The sequence below is a fragment of the Rutidosis leptorrhynchoides genome, chromosome 4, assembly GCF_046630445.1.
Source record: "Rutidosis leptorrhynchoides isolate AG116_Rl617_1_P2 chromosome 4, CSIRO_AGI_Rlap_v1, whole genome shotgun sequence".
NCBI lineage: Eukaryota > Viridiplantae > Streptophyta > Magnoliopsida > Asterales > Asteraceae > Rutidosis > Rutidosis leptorrhynchoides.
This window is the reverse complement of record NC_092336.1, coordinates 504930817-504947684: the sequence shown is the minus strand read 5'-3', so window position 1 is coordinate 504947684 and position 16868 is coordinate 504930817.

Genomic DNA, 16868 nt, shown 5'->3' with positions numbered 1-16868 from the left:
CCTGCAACCGAACTCGAGGGACTAGTTCCGCCAAAACACCAAAGTGGTGACTAGCTTTTGACTAAGTCATCCACCTCCCCACCATTATCCATTCATTTCTCCTTTTCTAAAATACTTCCATATTTTTCTCTAATTTCTTCAAAAGGAAATCATCATCTAAATTCGTTCAAGAAGGATTCAATCAAAACAAATTACATATTTGAACTCCTCGCGATCTCCTCTTCGATTCCATACCGATTTCATCAATTTTGGGTAACTTTCTAAAATCACTAATTTTATGTGTTCTTGAGATTTTTGAGTTATAAAGTTGTTAATTAGTGTCTATGGCTCAAGTCTAGTATGATTATGTGATTTGTATGCTTGTTCTTGCAATTTTTGATGTAACTAGTTCATTATGAAAGAACACTTGCATAATCTTGAGTTTTAGGTGTTCATATGTTGTTTGATGATGAAAGTTCATGTTTTAATTGTGTTCCTAGTATCACTAGCTTCAATTTGATGTGTAGGTTGCTTGAGAAAACTCCATAAACTTGATTAGTGATTTTTGGTGAACTTGGGTTAGGGTTGATAAGCTTGAAATGAATAGATGATACAATGAATGCCATGAATTATTGTTAGTAAGTAGTTAGTTGTATTGTATGCTCGATTACCTACAAAATGGCATGTCATATGTATGCATTGAATGCCTAAATCATTAAATGTGCATTGGTGAGTTTGAAGCATTAATGTGTGCATTTAATGATCACTTGGTTTGAAAACTCGGTTGTTACAAATGAGGTTTTTGATTGATGAATTGTGTTTAGTTGCATTCTACGTCAAAAGAGCTTTCCAACAATATAAGGTGCGAGTCCTAAGTGTTAGCGGATTGTGTTTTATGCACAAAAAGGTTTTGGATTGAGACTTGAATATTTGGGACTGGCCAGGCACCAGCACCAGCACCCGGCCTTTGCCGCGGCGCGGCCTTTCCTGTCGCGGCGCGACATATAAGGGGGTCAGGTTCTGACCTCCATGTCCAAAATACGAAAAATGTTTGGCATACTACGGACCTCCGATTCACATGAAACTTGTTCTAACATGCTCATATATGATTAAAAACCTCAGAAAAATAGTTCGGGACCCGACCCGAACATGTTGACTTTTTCGTTGACTTTGACCCGACCAAGTTTGACTTTTTGTCAAACTTAATCAATTAATTATGCAATCTTTCTAACATGCTTTTATACTTGTGTCTTGCATGAAACTTGATGATTTGATTCACATGCTATATTAATCGAGTCGTATTGAGCCATAGGACTAATTGAACATCTTTGACCCTTCGTGACTATCGTTATTGATACAACCTATTTGTTTAGGTCAAGACTAGCATTGTTCTTTGCACACGTTACTTGTCGAAGTACTTTTTGGTTCGTGCATACAAGGTGAGATCATAGTCCCACTTTTACTCTTTTTGAACTTACTTTTGGGATGAGAAAACACAAACGTTCTTTTAAACTACGTGAACACAAGTACAGGGAAAACAAACATTCTACATACGAGTTTGAACACAAATCCTCAATTCGATTATCATTAGTTACATCAGATGGTGTAAGCGAGAACTTATGTTATATGGCCATATGGGTTTGACAAACCCTCACTTCGGACGGTTCGCTACCGTCTACGAGTGAAATATATTTTCGGGAAACAGTGTATGTTCTAACACTATTATTACGGGGTTCAACGGACGGAATGTTAAGCTTTGATAATTGAGTGCTCGTGAATATTAACTTTTAGAATGTACTATGACTTTATCGATGTTGCAAATCTTGTGGTTCAACTTACTTTTACTCACTTACTTATTTAAACCTATGATTTCACCAACGTTTTCGTTGACAGATTTCTATGTTTTTCTCAGGTCCTTGAACTTAGGTGATACATGCTTCCGCTTATACTTTTTGATACTTGCATTGGATGTCGAGTATACTTGCATACGTGGAGCGTCTTTTTGACTACTTTTAATTGTGTCGCACGTGTTTCATACAAACTTTAAACATTGTTATGTACTTGTTATGGAAACTACTTTTGTAAACTTTGAAACATCCTTATTTATGAAATGATGCGACATATTTTTCGGTCAAACTTTGTTATAAAGACTTACGACCATGAAATGGGACCATACGTAGATGACGCCGTCATTTGACGATTTGTCGGGGTCGCTACAAGTGGTATCAGAGCCTTGGTTGTAGGGATTTAGAGTTCATTGGTGTCGACCCCGAGTCATAGGGTACATTGGTGAGTCTAGACTACAACCGGCATATAGACTTGACATAGGAATTACTTGACAAATTGTGCATTTATACTCTAACTCTTCTACTCATATCTACTCTTATTCTATCTAAATCTTGCGTTGTATAATTTAATTGACACGCCACCTTGACTATATGATGTAATGTCGAATGCACATACGAATTAGGGTAATATAATTCCCGGAAATTATATTACGGTGACTCATATGAACATACCGACATTATGACATAAAGAATTTAAGGCGAGTCGAGGAAAAAAAAAAAAAAAAACTTCTCTTTATCTTTATTCTATATCACGGTTAGTATTATTGAAAATACTAATCAATGATATTCTTGTGTCTTGAAGGAACAATGGCTCCTCGCCGTGTACGACGCAATGAAACTCCCGAACAAGCTTTGCAACGCATGATAGCCACCGCCGTGGATGCGGCCATGGCCGGTCACTCGTCTAACAACAACAATAACACCAACCACAACAACAATAACCAAGGATCCGGTAACTCTAGCGAAGGGTGCTCCTACAAAGCTTTCATGGGGTGCAAACCTCACACTTATGATGGAACCGGGGGACCGGTTGTGCTTAGTTGTTGGTTTGAACAAACGGAGGCCGTCTTTAGCATAAGCGGTTGTCGGGATCAAGACAAGGTCAAATACTCCACCCACACTTTCTCCGGAATTGCTCTAACATGGTGGAACACCTATGTTCAATCGGTGGGTACCGATGAAGCTCATGCCCTCTCTTGGGCCGATCTAAGGGAAAAGATGATTGTTGAATATTTTCCGCGCGAAGAAACCCGAAAGCTTGAGGAAGAACTAAGAGCTTTGAAAGCCGTCGGAAACGATCTTAAAGCTTATAATCAACGCTTCGCCGAACTATCCTTGATGTGTCCTAATCTTGTTAACCCTGAATCTCAAAGGATTGAGCTCTACATGCTCGGTCTTCCAAAAAGCATCAAACAAGGGGTGATGTCATCCAAACCCGCTACTCATCAAGCCGCTATGAACATGGCCCGCCAATTAATCGAAACGGTTGACGAAATCGTAGTGCCGGCTCCTAAGGCCGAGGACAAGTCGGGTGGCAACAAAAGGAAATGGGAAGCCACTCCATCAACCAACTACAACAACAACACCTTCACCAAAAAGCCTTTCAACAACGACGGCAAGAAGGGTTATGTCGGGAACCTACCTTTTTGCAACAAATGCCACAAGCATCATCACGGCGAATGTAACAAGCTAATTTGTCACCGTTGCCAAGGAGTTGGTCATAGGGCTAACAATTGTACAAACGCCGCCCCCGTTGCTCGAAAGGGGCCCAATCCTCCAAAAACGGTCACTTGTTACTAATGTGGCCAAACGGGCCATTATAAGAACGAATGCCCGAAAAAGAAAGCCAACCCCAACAACCGAGGCCGAGCCTTTAACATCAACACCGAGGAAGCCCGAGATGACAATGAACTAGTCACGGGTACGTTTCTTCTCAACAACTCTTATGTTACTTGCTTATTCGATTCGGGTGCCGATAAATGTTTTGTGTCTAAGACTTTGGCTCCTACCCTTTGCACTCCACCACACCCTTTAGATACTACTTATTCCATCGAAGTGGCTGACGGAAATCTCTTAAGTGCCGACACATATTACCGGGGGTGTACCTTGAACATTTTGGGTAAGGAATTTGAAATTGACTTGATACCCATGGAACTAGGGAGTTTTGATGTAATAATCGGTATGAGTTGGATGGTCAAAAATAAATCTCACATTCATTGCGATCTTCACGCAATCCGAATTCCTATCGAGAATGGTGAACCATTGATTGTCTATGGCGACAAAAATTGCACCGGACTCAATCTCGTTTCATGCCTTAAAGTTCGAAAACTACTACGTAAGGGTTGTTTCGCAATTCTTGCTCACGTTAAGAAAGTCGAAGCCGATGAAAAGCGCATCGATGATGTGCCGATTGTTAGTGACTTTTCCGATGTATTTCCCGACGAATTACCGGGTCTTCCACCTCATCGACCGGTTGAATTTCAAATCGATCTTATTCCAGGAGCCGCACCCGTAGCGCGTGCACCATATAGACTCGCTCCATCTGAATTGCAAGAATTGCAAAGTCAAATCCAAGAGTTACTTGACCGTGGTTTCATTCAACCTAGCCATTCACCATGGGGCGCTCCGATTTTGTTCGTCAAGAAGAAAGACGGATCCCTACGAATGTGCATTGATTATCGTGAACTAAACAAATTGACGGTTAAGAACCGATATCCTCTTCCTCGCATCGATGATCTCTTTGATCAACTACAAGGTTCTCGTGTATATTCAAAAATCGATCTCCGTTCGGGTTATCATCAACTAAGGGTTAAGGGAGAAGATGTCTCCAAAACCGCCTTTCGGACTCGTTATGGTAGTTATGAATTCCTTGTCATGCCTTTTGGTCTCACAAATGCACCGGCGGTGTTCATGGATCTCATGAACTGCGTGTGCAAACCGTACCTCGACAAATTCGTTATCGTGTTCATCGACGATATTTTGGTCTATTCAAAAAGCGAAGAGGAACATAAAGAACATCTCCGACTCGTGCTTGAACTCTTGAGAAAAGAACAACTCTATGCCAAGTTCTCCAAGTGTGAATTTTGGTTGAAGGAAGTTCAATTCCTCGGTCACGTTGTAAGTGATCAAGGCATTAAAGTCGATCCCGCAAAAATCGAAGCCATTAGTAAATGGGAGACTCCTACTACTCCTACTCAAATTCGTCAATTCTTGGGTCTCGCCGGATACTATCGTAAATTCATCAAGGATTTCTCCCTAATCGCTCGTCCTTTAACCGCGTTAACTCACAAGGAACGAAAATTCATTTGGACATCCGAACAAGAAACCGCTTTCCAAATCTTGAAAACTAAGCTAACCACTGCTCCTATCTTGTCACTTCCCGAAGGCAATGATGATTTTGTTGTATATTGTGATGCCTCGAAAAACGGTTATGGATGCGTACTAATGCAACGAAAGAAAGTCATTGCTTATGCCTCTCGACAACTCAAAGTCCACGAACGAAACTACACGACACATGATCTTGAACTCGGTGCCGTCATTTTTGCACTTAAGTTATGGAGACATCATCTTCTTGGTACCAAAAGTACCATCTTTACTGATCACAAAAGTCTCCAACATATCTTCAATCAAAAGCAACTAAACATGAGACAACGAAGGTGGATTGAGACCTTGAACGATTATAATTGCAAGCTTCGTTACCACCCCGGGAAGGCAAATGTAGTGGCCGATGCCTTAAGTCGAAAGGAAAGAGCGGTGCCTCTTCGTGTCCGAGCTTTGAATATCACCATCCACTCCAACCTTAATAGCCAAATTCGGGTAGCCCAAGATGAAGCTCTTAAGGACAACAACATCGCACGCGAACTTTTAAACATTCTCGTCTCCCGATTCGAAGTTAAGGAGACCGGACTTCGATATTACGCCGGAAAAATTTGGGTGCCTAGATATGGCGATCTACGAAACCTCATCCTAGACGAAGCCCACAAATCGTGATACTCGATTCATCCCGGCGCCAATAAGATGTACCATGACCTTAAAGAACAATATTGGTGGACGAACATCAAAAAGGAGGTTGCTAGATACGTCGCCAATTGTTTGACTTGCGCTAAAGTCAAAGCCGAACACCAAAGACCGTCCGGGTTACTTCAACAACCCGAGATCCCGCAATGGAAGTGGGAAAGGATCACGATGGATTTTATCACCAAACTACCGAAAACGTCGGGCGGTTATGATACAATTTGGGTCATTGTTGACCGTCTCACCAAATCCGCGCACTTTCTCGCCATGAAAGAAACCGACAAAATGGAGAAACTTGCACAACTTTACATTAAAGAGATTGTAGCCCGACACGGAGTACCGTTATCGATTATCTCCGACCGAGATGGTCGTTTCGTTTCTAGATTTTGGCGTACGTTACAAGAAGCGTTGGGAACGCGTTTGGACATGAGCACCGCATATCATCCCCAAACCGATGGGCAAAGTGAACGTACAATACAAACCTTAGAGGATATGTTACGAGCCTGCGTTGTTGATTTTGGAAAAGCTTGGGACAATCACTTACCTCTCGCCGAATTCTCTTACAACAATAGTTATCACGCGAGTATTAAGGCCGCACCTTTTGAAGCGTTATATGGTCGAAAATGTCGCTCTCCTCTTTGTTGGGCCGAAGTGGGTGACGTGCAAATTTCCGGGCCCGAACTCATTCACGAAACAACCGAAAAGATTCTTCAAATCCGAGATAGGCTTCGGACGGCCCGGAGTCGTCAAAAATGCTATACCGACAAAAGACGCAAAGACCTCGAATTTCAAGTCGGTGACCGCGTCATGTTAAAAGTCGCACCTTGGAAAGGTGTCATCCATTTTGGGAAACGTGGGAAACTAAATCCGCGGTATGTTGGTCCTTTCGAAATCTTAGAGCGTGTTGGAACCGTTGCTTATCGTTTAAACCTTCCGCCTCAACTAAGCTCCGTCCATTCTACTTTTCATGTATCTAACTTGAAGAAGTGTCTCGCCGAGCCCGATATCATCGTCCCTCTCGAGGAACTTACTATTAATGACAAACTCCATTTTGTAGAGGAACCGGTTGAAATTGTGGACTACGTCGAGAAGGAATTAAAACAAAGCCGGATCCCGATTGTTAAGGTCGGATGGAACGCCAAAAGAGGACCAGAGTTTACTTGGGAAAGGGAAGATCAAATGCGAAAGAAACACCCTCATCTATTCCCGGTTCCGGAAACGTCAGATTCTGAGGAAGAAACTACGATTACTACGCCTGCTTAAATTTCGGGACGAAATTTCTTTTAAGGAGTAGGTAATGTAACATCCCGCCTTTTTTCCGTCAATTTTCCGTTTAACTATTTAAGTTCCGTTATATGTTTATAACACATCTCGTTAATACGCGTTTTAAATTATCATGTTTAGGTAATTTAACGCACCCGCAACCGAACTCGAGGGACTAGTTCCTCCAAAACACCAAAGTGGAGACTAGCTTTTGACTAAGTCAACCACCTCCCCACCATTATCCATTCATTTCTCTTTTTCTAAAATACTTCCATATTTTTCTCTAATTTCATCAAAAGGAAATCATCATCCAAATTCGTTCAAGAAGGATTCAATCAAAACAAATTACATATTTGAACTCCTCGCGATCTCCTCTTCGATTCCATACCGATTTCATCAATTTTTGGTAACTTTCTAAAATCACTAATTTTATGTGTTCTTGAGATTTTTGAGTTATAAAGTTGTTAATTAGTGTCTATGGCTCAAGTCTAGTATGATTATGTGATTTGTATGCTTGTTCTTGCAATTTTTGATGTAACTAGTTCATTATGAAAGAACACTTGCATAATCTTGAGTTTTAGGTGTTCATATGTTGTTTGATGATGAAAGTTCATGTTTTAATTGTGTTCCTAGTATCACTAGCTTCAATTTGATGTGTAGGTTGCTTGAGAAAACTCCATAAACTTGATTAGTGATTTTTGGTGAACTTGGGTTAGGGTTGATAAGCTTGAAATGAATAGATGATACAATGAATGCCATGAATTATTGTTAGTAAGTAGTTAGTTGTATTGTATGCTCGATTACCTACAAAATGGCATGTCATATGTATGCATTGAATGCCTAAATCATTAAATGTGCATTGGTGAGTTTGAAGCATTAATGTGTGCATTTAATGATCACTTGGTTTGAAAACTAGGTTGTTACAAATGAGGTTTTTGATTGATGAATTATGTTTAGTTGCATTCTACGTCAAAAGAGCTTTCCAACGATATAAGGTGCGAGTCCTAAGTGTTAGCGGTTTGTGTTTTATGCACAAAAAGGTTTTGGATTGAGACTTGAACATTTGGGACTGGCCAGGCACCAGCACCAGCACCCGGCCTTTGCCGCGGCGCGGCCTTTCCTGTCGCGGCGCGACATATAAGGGGGTCAGGTTCTGACCTCCATGTCCAAAATACGAAAAATGTTTGGCATACTACGGACCTCCGATTCACATGAAACTTGTTCTAACATGCTCATATATGATTAAAAACCTCAGAAAAATTGTTCGGGACCCGACCCGAACATGTTGACTTTTTCGTTGACTTTGACCCGACCAAGTTTGACTTTTTGTCAAACTTAATCAATTAATTATGCAATCTTTCTAACATGCTTTTATACTTGTGTCTTGCATGAAACTTGATGATTTGATTCACATGCTATATTAATCGAGTCGTATTGAGCCATAGGACTAATTGAACATCTTTGACCCTTCGTGACTATCGTTATTGATACAACCTATTTGTTTAGGTCAAGACTAGCATTGTTCTTTGCACACGTTACTTTTCGAAGTACTTTTTGGTTCGTGCATACAAGGTGAGATCATAGTCCCACTTTTACTCTTTTTGAACTTACTTTTGGGATGAGAAAACACAAACGTTCTTTTAAACTACGTGAACACAAGTACAGGGAAAACAAACATTCTACATACGAGTTTGAACACAAATCCTCAATTCGATTATCATTAGTTACATCAGATGGTGTAAGCGAGAACTTATGTTATATGGCCATATGGGTTTGACAAACCCTCACTTCGGACGGTTCGCTACCGTCTACGGGTGAAATATATTTTCGGGAAACAGTGTATGTTCTAACACTATTATTACGGGGTTCAACGGACGGAATGCTAAGCTTTGATAATTGAGTGCTCGTGAATATTAACTTTTAGAATGTACTATGACTTTATCGATGTTGCAAATCTTGTGGTTCAACTTACTTTTACTCACTTACTTATTTAAACCTATGATTTCACCAACGTTTTCGTTGACAGATTTCTATGTTTTTCTCAGGTCCTTGAACTTAGGTGATACATGCTTCCGCTCATACTTTTTGATACTTGCATTGGATGTCGAGTATACTTGCATACGTGGAGCGTCTTTTTGACTACTTTTAATTGTGTCGCACGTGTTTCATACAAACTTTAAACATTGTTATGTACTTGTTATGGAAACTACTTTTGTAAACTTTGAAACATCCTTATTTATGAAATGAATGCGACATATTTTTCGGTCAAACTTTGTTATAAAGACTTACGACCATGAAATGGGACCATACGTAGATGACGCCGTCATTTGACATTTTGTCGGGGTCGCTACACGGAGTAAGATAGATAGATGAATTGAATGCAATGAAATCAAATTACGTTCGAGACTTTATAGATCAAATTTGGGTCCCATTACTCCGAAATTTCGGATTGATAAAGAAAATGGAACCGCAATTTGCGGATTACTTCTTCATACATGAACGTAATCCAAACTTATATATATATAAAGATTTTATAATATTTTAATTTATATGATTAATTAAATATTATATTATATTTACGTACATGGTAAAAATATAATTTTTACAAAAATGACACGGACGTGGTCTCACGACTCATGTACCACTTTCGGTTTCTCGAGCGCACTTTCGTACGTTTAGAAAACTAGCTTTTTACGTTACGCGACGTGTACCTTTAGTAATAGTTTGATTTATTCATCAATAATTTACTTTATGAAAAATGTAACTTATAAAATTGAGCATTGTGGTCATTTCCTTCTATAAATCAAAGTCTCGTTGTTTGTCAAAATATTTTATTTTAAATTAAACGTTTTGTGACATGTACCTTTATTAATAACTAGACTTAAATTAATTAAAAACTAACACACTCAAAGTGTAACTTAACCTTTTGAGTGTTTTGATCATTTCCTTTTATAATTCATAATCTTGTTATTTATCAAAGCCTATTTATTAATATTAGTTTAAAATCAAAACGTTTTATGCCTAATTTAAATTAAATTTTATAATCTTATACATATTTTTGAAATATTTATCTAATAACATACTAGTTATCCTTTCAAAACTAATTATATAATTTAAGATCATTTACATAATCGAAAATCCTATAACGTTTATGCTTTAAAACTTAATTTGATTTCATTCTTTTATGCGTAAATGTTTAGTTTAATTTCCTTAACTTTCTAAATAATATATCTTAATATAACATATCAAATGGGTTTATCTAGTCAACGAATCTTATCCCAGTTTTTCCTTCTATATGATCAATCGAGTATTATGAAATTCAATTCTCCACTAACTTTTGTCTAACTCCAAATAAGTGATACTTTGTTCTTACATGTAAATCACTTTACCATTTATTCCGAATACCGTTAAAAAGTAAGGGTTTCCTAATTCAAAGTGGACCTCATAACAGAGACTCATAATCATAGTTCAATGTATCCGATAATTCAATCATTTGATGTTATCTTTCAATCTCGTTGATAAACTTATATCAAACAAATACGTTTATGTGAAGTATTATTATTCATTCAATACCTTGATCGCATTTCCAAGTTCATAAAATAAATCTCATATCTTATATTCATATCAACTAATCTGTTCAATGTTTTATCAATATTTCTCAATTTAAAAATCACACATATGTATATATATTTATTTACACATAATTGTTCGTGAATCGTCAGGCATGGTCAAAGGGTATTTGATTAAATGAATATAGTTTCAAAACTTTCGAGACTCAACATTACAGATTTTTTGCTTATCGTGTCGGGTACATATAAAGATTAAAGTTTAAATTTGATCGGAAATTTCTGGGTCATCACAGTTATGGTGTTGGAGTAAACGAAAACAAAAAAAAGGAATGGTTTCGTGGTGTTTGATGATCACGATGGTTGTTAAAACTCGACAGTGATGATGGTGAAATGGTGACTGGTGGTGATGGCTCATTGGTGGTGGTGGTCTTCAAACGAAATAAGAAGAAAATATATCGGGTGATCTCGAGTAGTAGGAAAACTTCTTTCAATGGTTTTAATGGTGGTTGTATTCGAGGGTATTAGTCGGGGTGATGATAGTCGAGTAGATGGTAGAACTAAAAGTAAACAATAGCAATAACAGTGGCCTTGTATAGGTGTTTGTGTTCGGTTTGAGCAGCAGAAACAAGGAGATGACATTGGTAGTATTCAAGCATCCATGGTTACAGTGATGGTTTGGTTGTTTAGTGGAAGGTGATTAAGGAAAATGGTATGCATGTATATATATATATATATATATATATATATATATATATATATATATATATATATATATATATCTTAAGATAGATAGATGGGTTTTGATAAAAGTAAAAGAGTGGTTATCAACAATAATTCAATAATACGGATGTAACTTACTATTAATCAATCAATGCAAATTAAAGACAATAATCTTACATAGTGTTCCATATTATATTGTGATAATAAAAGGTTGATATTAAATAAACGTGTTTCTCAATAAAGCAGCCATGATTGGAGAATTATCCTGCCGACAATATTCACACAGTGATATATCGTGGTCCCTTGTTAATCAATGGCGGATAAAAGTATTCAGAAAAATCTCATATTTTTAAATTAGCTATATTTATTTATTTTGATCATTATGGTATAAAATTCAATCCTTAACTATTAAATAAAAAATTACATTAATTAATCACTTCCAACCCCAAGTAAAATATAAAAAGTTTTGAAATTTAATAACTAGCTCCTAAATACATTTTACTAAGCCTATAATTTATAAAACCCATTTTGAATCACCGTTTATTTTAAAATCACATAAATTCCTGTTTAACTCATTTACTATCTATCGAATGACAATTGAGCGCCACCGTCGTTTACTAAATAACTTCGAAGTCACAAAATATATATTCTATATAATTTATTTATATATATATATTCTTTAAATAATAATTATTATATATTATTATTATTATTTTTCAACATTGATTATAACAATTACAATATATAATATTTTATTTTATAATATACATATAGTTATATATATATATATATATATATATATATATATATACATATATATTTAATTATATGCATATCTATATATTATATATTAAATTAATAATATTAAATATACTGATATTATTTTATATATTTATTTACAAATTAGTTGTTCGTGAATCGTCGAAATTGGTCGAGGTTCAATTGAATTCATATAAACAGTTCCAAAATTTTGAGAATCAACTTTACAAACTTTGCTTATCTTGTCGAAATCAAATAAAGATTAAGTTTAAATTTGGTCGGAAATTCCCGGGTCGTCACAACTCATATCTTCATCCTCATCTTCAAACTTATTATCTTCATCAACTATGTACACTTCATCATCACTGCTATCTTCTATATCACAGACAACTTTTTCATGAGTGTTTTTCAGCAGGCTTTTAGAATCATGTACAACACTAGGTATGTAGTGACCCGAACTTTTCCATGTTTATATATATTAAATGAAATTGATATTTACATGATTAAGTATTTCCAACATGTTAAGCAATCAAACTTGTTAAGACTTGATTAATTGAAATAGGTTTCATATAGACAATTGACCACCCAAGTTGACCGGTGATTCACGAACGTTAAAACTTGTAAAAACTATACGATGACATATATATGATTATATATATAGTTAACATGATATTATGATAAGTAAGTATCTCATTAGGTATTTTAACAATGAGTTATATACATAAAAATGAGACTATTGAATTTAAGAAACTCGAAAACGTTATATATAACGATTATCGTTATATCAACGTCTTACTAAGTACATATGAATCATATTAAGATATTGATACACTTGGTTAATTATGTTAAATGATAAGTAAATATATCATTAAGTGTATTAACAATGAACTACATATGTAAAAATAAGACTACTAACTTAATGATTTCGAAATGAGACATATAGTTGTAACGACATTTAACTGTATATATATCATACTAAGATATATTATATATCATAATATTATGATAATGTAACAATTTAACATCTCTTTAGATATAATAAACATTGGGTTAACAACATTTAACATGATCGTTAACTTAAAGGTTTCAAATCAACATTTATATGTAACGACTAACGATGACTTAACGACTCAGTTAAAATGTATATACATGTAGTGTTTTAATATGTATTCATACACTTTTGAAAGACTTCAAGACACTTATAAAAAGACTTCTACTTAACAAAAATTCTTACAATTACATCCTCGTTCAGTTTCATCAACAATTCTACTCGTATGCACCCGTATTCGTACTCGTACAATACACAGCTTTTAGACGTATGTACTATTGGTATATACACTCTAATGATCAGCTCTTAGCAGCCCATGTGAGTCATCTAACACATGTGGGAACCATCATTTGGCAACTAGCATGAAATATCTCATAAAATTACAAAAATATGAGTAATCATTCATGACTTATTTACATGAAAGCAAAATTACACATCCTTTATATCTAATCCATATACCAATGACCAAAAATACATACAAACACTTTCATTCTTCAATTTTCTTCATCTAAGTGATCTCTCTCAAGTTCTATCTTCAAGTTCTAAGTGTTCTTCATAAATTCTATAAGTTCTAGTTTCATAAAATCAAGAATACTTCCAAGTTTGCTAGCTTACTTCCAATCTTGTAAAGTGATCATCCAACCTCAAGAAATCTTTCTTATTTACAGTAAGATATCTTTTTAATACAAGGTAATACTCATATTCAAACTTTGGTTCAATTTCTATAACTATAACAATCTTATTTCGAGTGATGATCTTACTTGAATTTGTTTTCGTGTCATGATTCTGCTTCAAGAACTTTCAAGCCATCCAAGGATTCTTTGAAGCTAGATCCATTTGTCTCTTTTCTAGTAGGCTTATCTACAAAACTTGAGGTAGTATTGATGTTCTTAACATCATTCGATTCATACATATAAAGCTATCTTATTCGAAGGTTTAAACTTGAAATCACTAGAACATAGTTTAGTTAATTCTAAACTTGTTCGCAAACAAAAGTTAATCCTTATAACTTGACTTTTAAAATCAACTAAACACATGTTCTATATCTATATGATAGGCTAACTTAATGATTTAAAATCGGAAAACACGAAAAACATCGTAAAACCGGATATACGCCGTTGTAGTAACACCGCGGGCTGTTTTGGGTTAGTTAATTAAAAACTATGATAAATTTTGATTTAAAAGTTGTTCTTCTGGGAAAATAATTTTTCTTATGAACATGAAACTATATCCAAAAATCATGGTTAAACTCAAAGTGGAGGTATGTTTTTCAAAATGGTCATCTAGACGTCGTTCTTTCGACTGAAATGACTACCTTTATAAAAATGACTTGTAACCTGTAATTCTGACTATAAACTTATACTTTTTCTGTATAGATTCATAAACTTAAGTTCAATATGAAACCATAGCAATTGGATTCACTCAAAACGGATTTAAAACGAAGAAGTTATGGGTAAAACAAGATTGGTTATTTTTGCTTGTTGTAGCTACGTGAAAATTGGTAACAAATCTATATTAATCATATCCTAGCTAACTTATATTGTATTATCCATGTATTCTAATATATTATGTAATCTTGGGATACCATAGACACGTATGCAAATATTTTGACATATCATATCGACCCATCTATATATATTATTTGGAACAACTATAGACACTCTATATGCAGTAATGTTGGAGTTAGCTATACAGGGTTGAGGTTGATTCCAAAAATATATATAGTTTGAGTTGTGATCTAGCCTGAGACGTGTATACACTGGGTCGTGGATTGATTCAAGATAATATATATCGATTTATTTCTGTACATCTAATTATGGACAACTAGTTGTAGGTTACTAACGAGGACAGCTGACTTAATACACTCAAATCTTTAAAACATAATAAAAATGGTTGTAATTATATTTTGATCATACTTTGATATATATGTACATATTTGTATAGGTTCGTGAATCGATCCGTGGCCAAGTCTTATTTTCGAGGAAGGAAATATCTGTGAAAGTGAGTTATAGTCCCACTTTTAAAATCTAATATTTTTGGGATGAGAATACATGAAGGTTTTTATAAATAATTTACAAAATAGACACAAGTACGTGAAACTACATTCTATGGTTGAATTATCGAAATCGAATATGCCCTTTTTATTAAGTCTGGTAATCTAAGAATTAGGGAACAGACACCCTAATTGACGTGAATCCTAAAGATAGATCTATTGGGCCTAACAAACCCCATCCAAAGTACCGGATGCTTTAGTACTTCGAAATTTATATCATATCCGAAGGGTGTCCCGGAATGATGGGGATATTCTTATATATGCATCTTGTTAATGTCGGTTACCAGGTGTTCACCATATGAATGATTTTTATCTCTATGTATGAGATGTGTATTGAAATATGAAATCTTGTGGTCTATTGTTACGATTTGATATATATAGGTTAAACCTATAACTCACCAACATTTTTGTTGACGTTTAAAGCATGTTTATTCTCAGGTGAATATTAAGAGCTTCCGCTGTTGCACACTAAAATAAGGACAAGATTTGGAGACCATGTTTGTATGATATTGTGTAAAAACTGCATTCGAGAAACATATGTCGATGTAATATATTTCTATTGTAAACCATTATGTAATGGTCGTGTGTAAACAGTATATTTTAGATTATCATTATTTGATAATCTACGTAATATTTTTAAAACCTTTATTGATAAAATAAAGGTTATCGTTGTTTTAAAAATGAATGCAGTCTTTGAAAAACGTCTCATATAGAGGTCAAAACCTCGCAACGAAATCAATTAATATGGAACGTTTATAATTAATATGAACGGGACATTTCAAGGTATCTGTGAACAATAATGGTTCAAACAACTGACCTGACTTGAGTCATCTACAACATCTTCATATTCAATAAACATGCTAATCTCCTTATGAGTACCAACATAACTGGTTAATAATTTTACATCATCATCATTGGCAAAACTATGTAAACCATTATCCATATCAGATTCGGGCAATTGAAAGTGAAATTTATACCTACTAGACCTGTGATATCCTAACCACTCTAACTCTTCAACAAGACTTTCCACACCAAAGTCAACACTATCAACACCATCATATAAACAAACCTTACCATTCAAATACTCAATGTTTGGTGGTTTAGTAAATAAACCACCATAATGCAACTTCACAGTAAATTTCGATGGACAATCAGCTGAAATAATATAATAACAAAAACATGTTATTTCGATACACAATATGATTATATGATACTGTTCTAATGACAAAATAATTAATATGGTATATACTGGTATATACTGTATTATTAACAGAACAAATAAAACAACTTACCATATAATTCCATTAGTTTTTCAATCCCATAATCCTGTCTGATAGAAAAAAAAGTATCAGTACCCATTTATGTTGTTGTTGATCGCCTGTGTTTATTGCTATTGTGTTGATGAATAAAAGAAAAGTCGGATACAAATTAGGGTAACATATACGATTCAATGTAACAGTTGTATAGGGTAGAAGCCAAACCGTCTATTCTAATATAGTGTATTATAAACTGAATCAAATATGTGTTGGGACAAAAATACCCCACATAGTGTGCACATGACCTTCTTTAACGACTATAATGTAACTGGGTTAGTAGCTAGGGCCATTCGTGCTTAG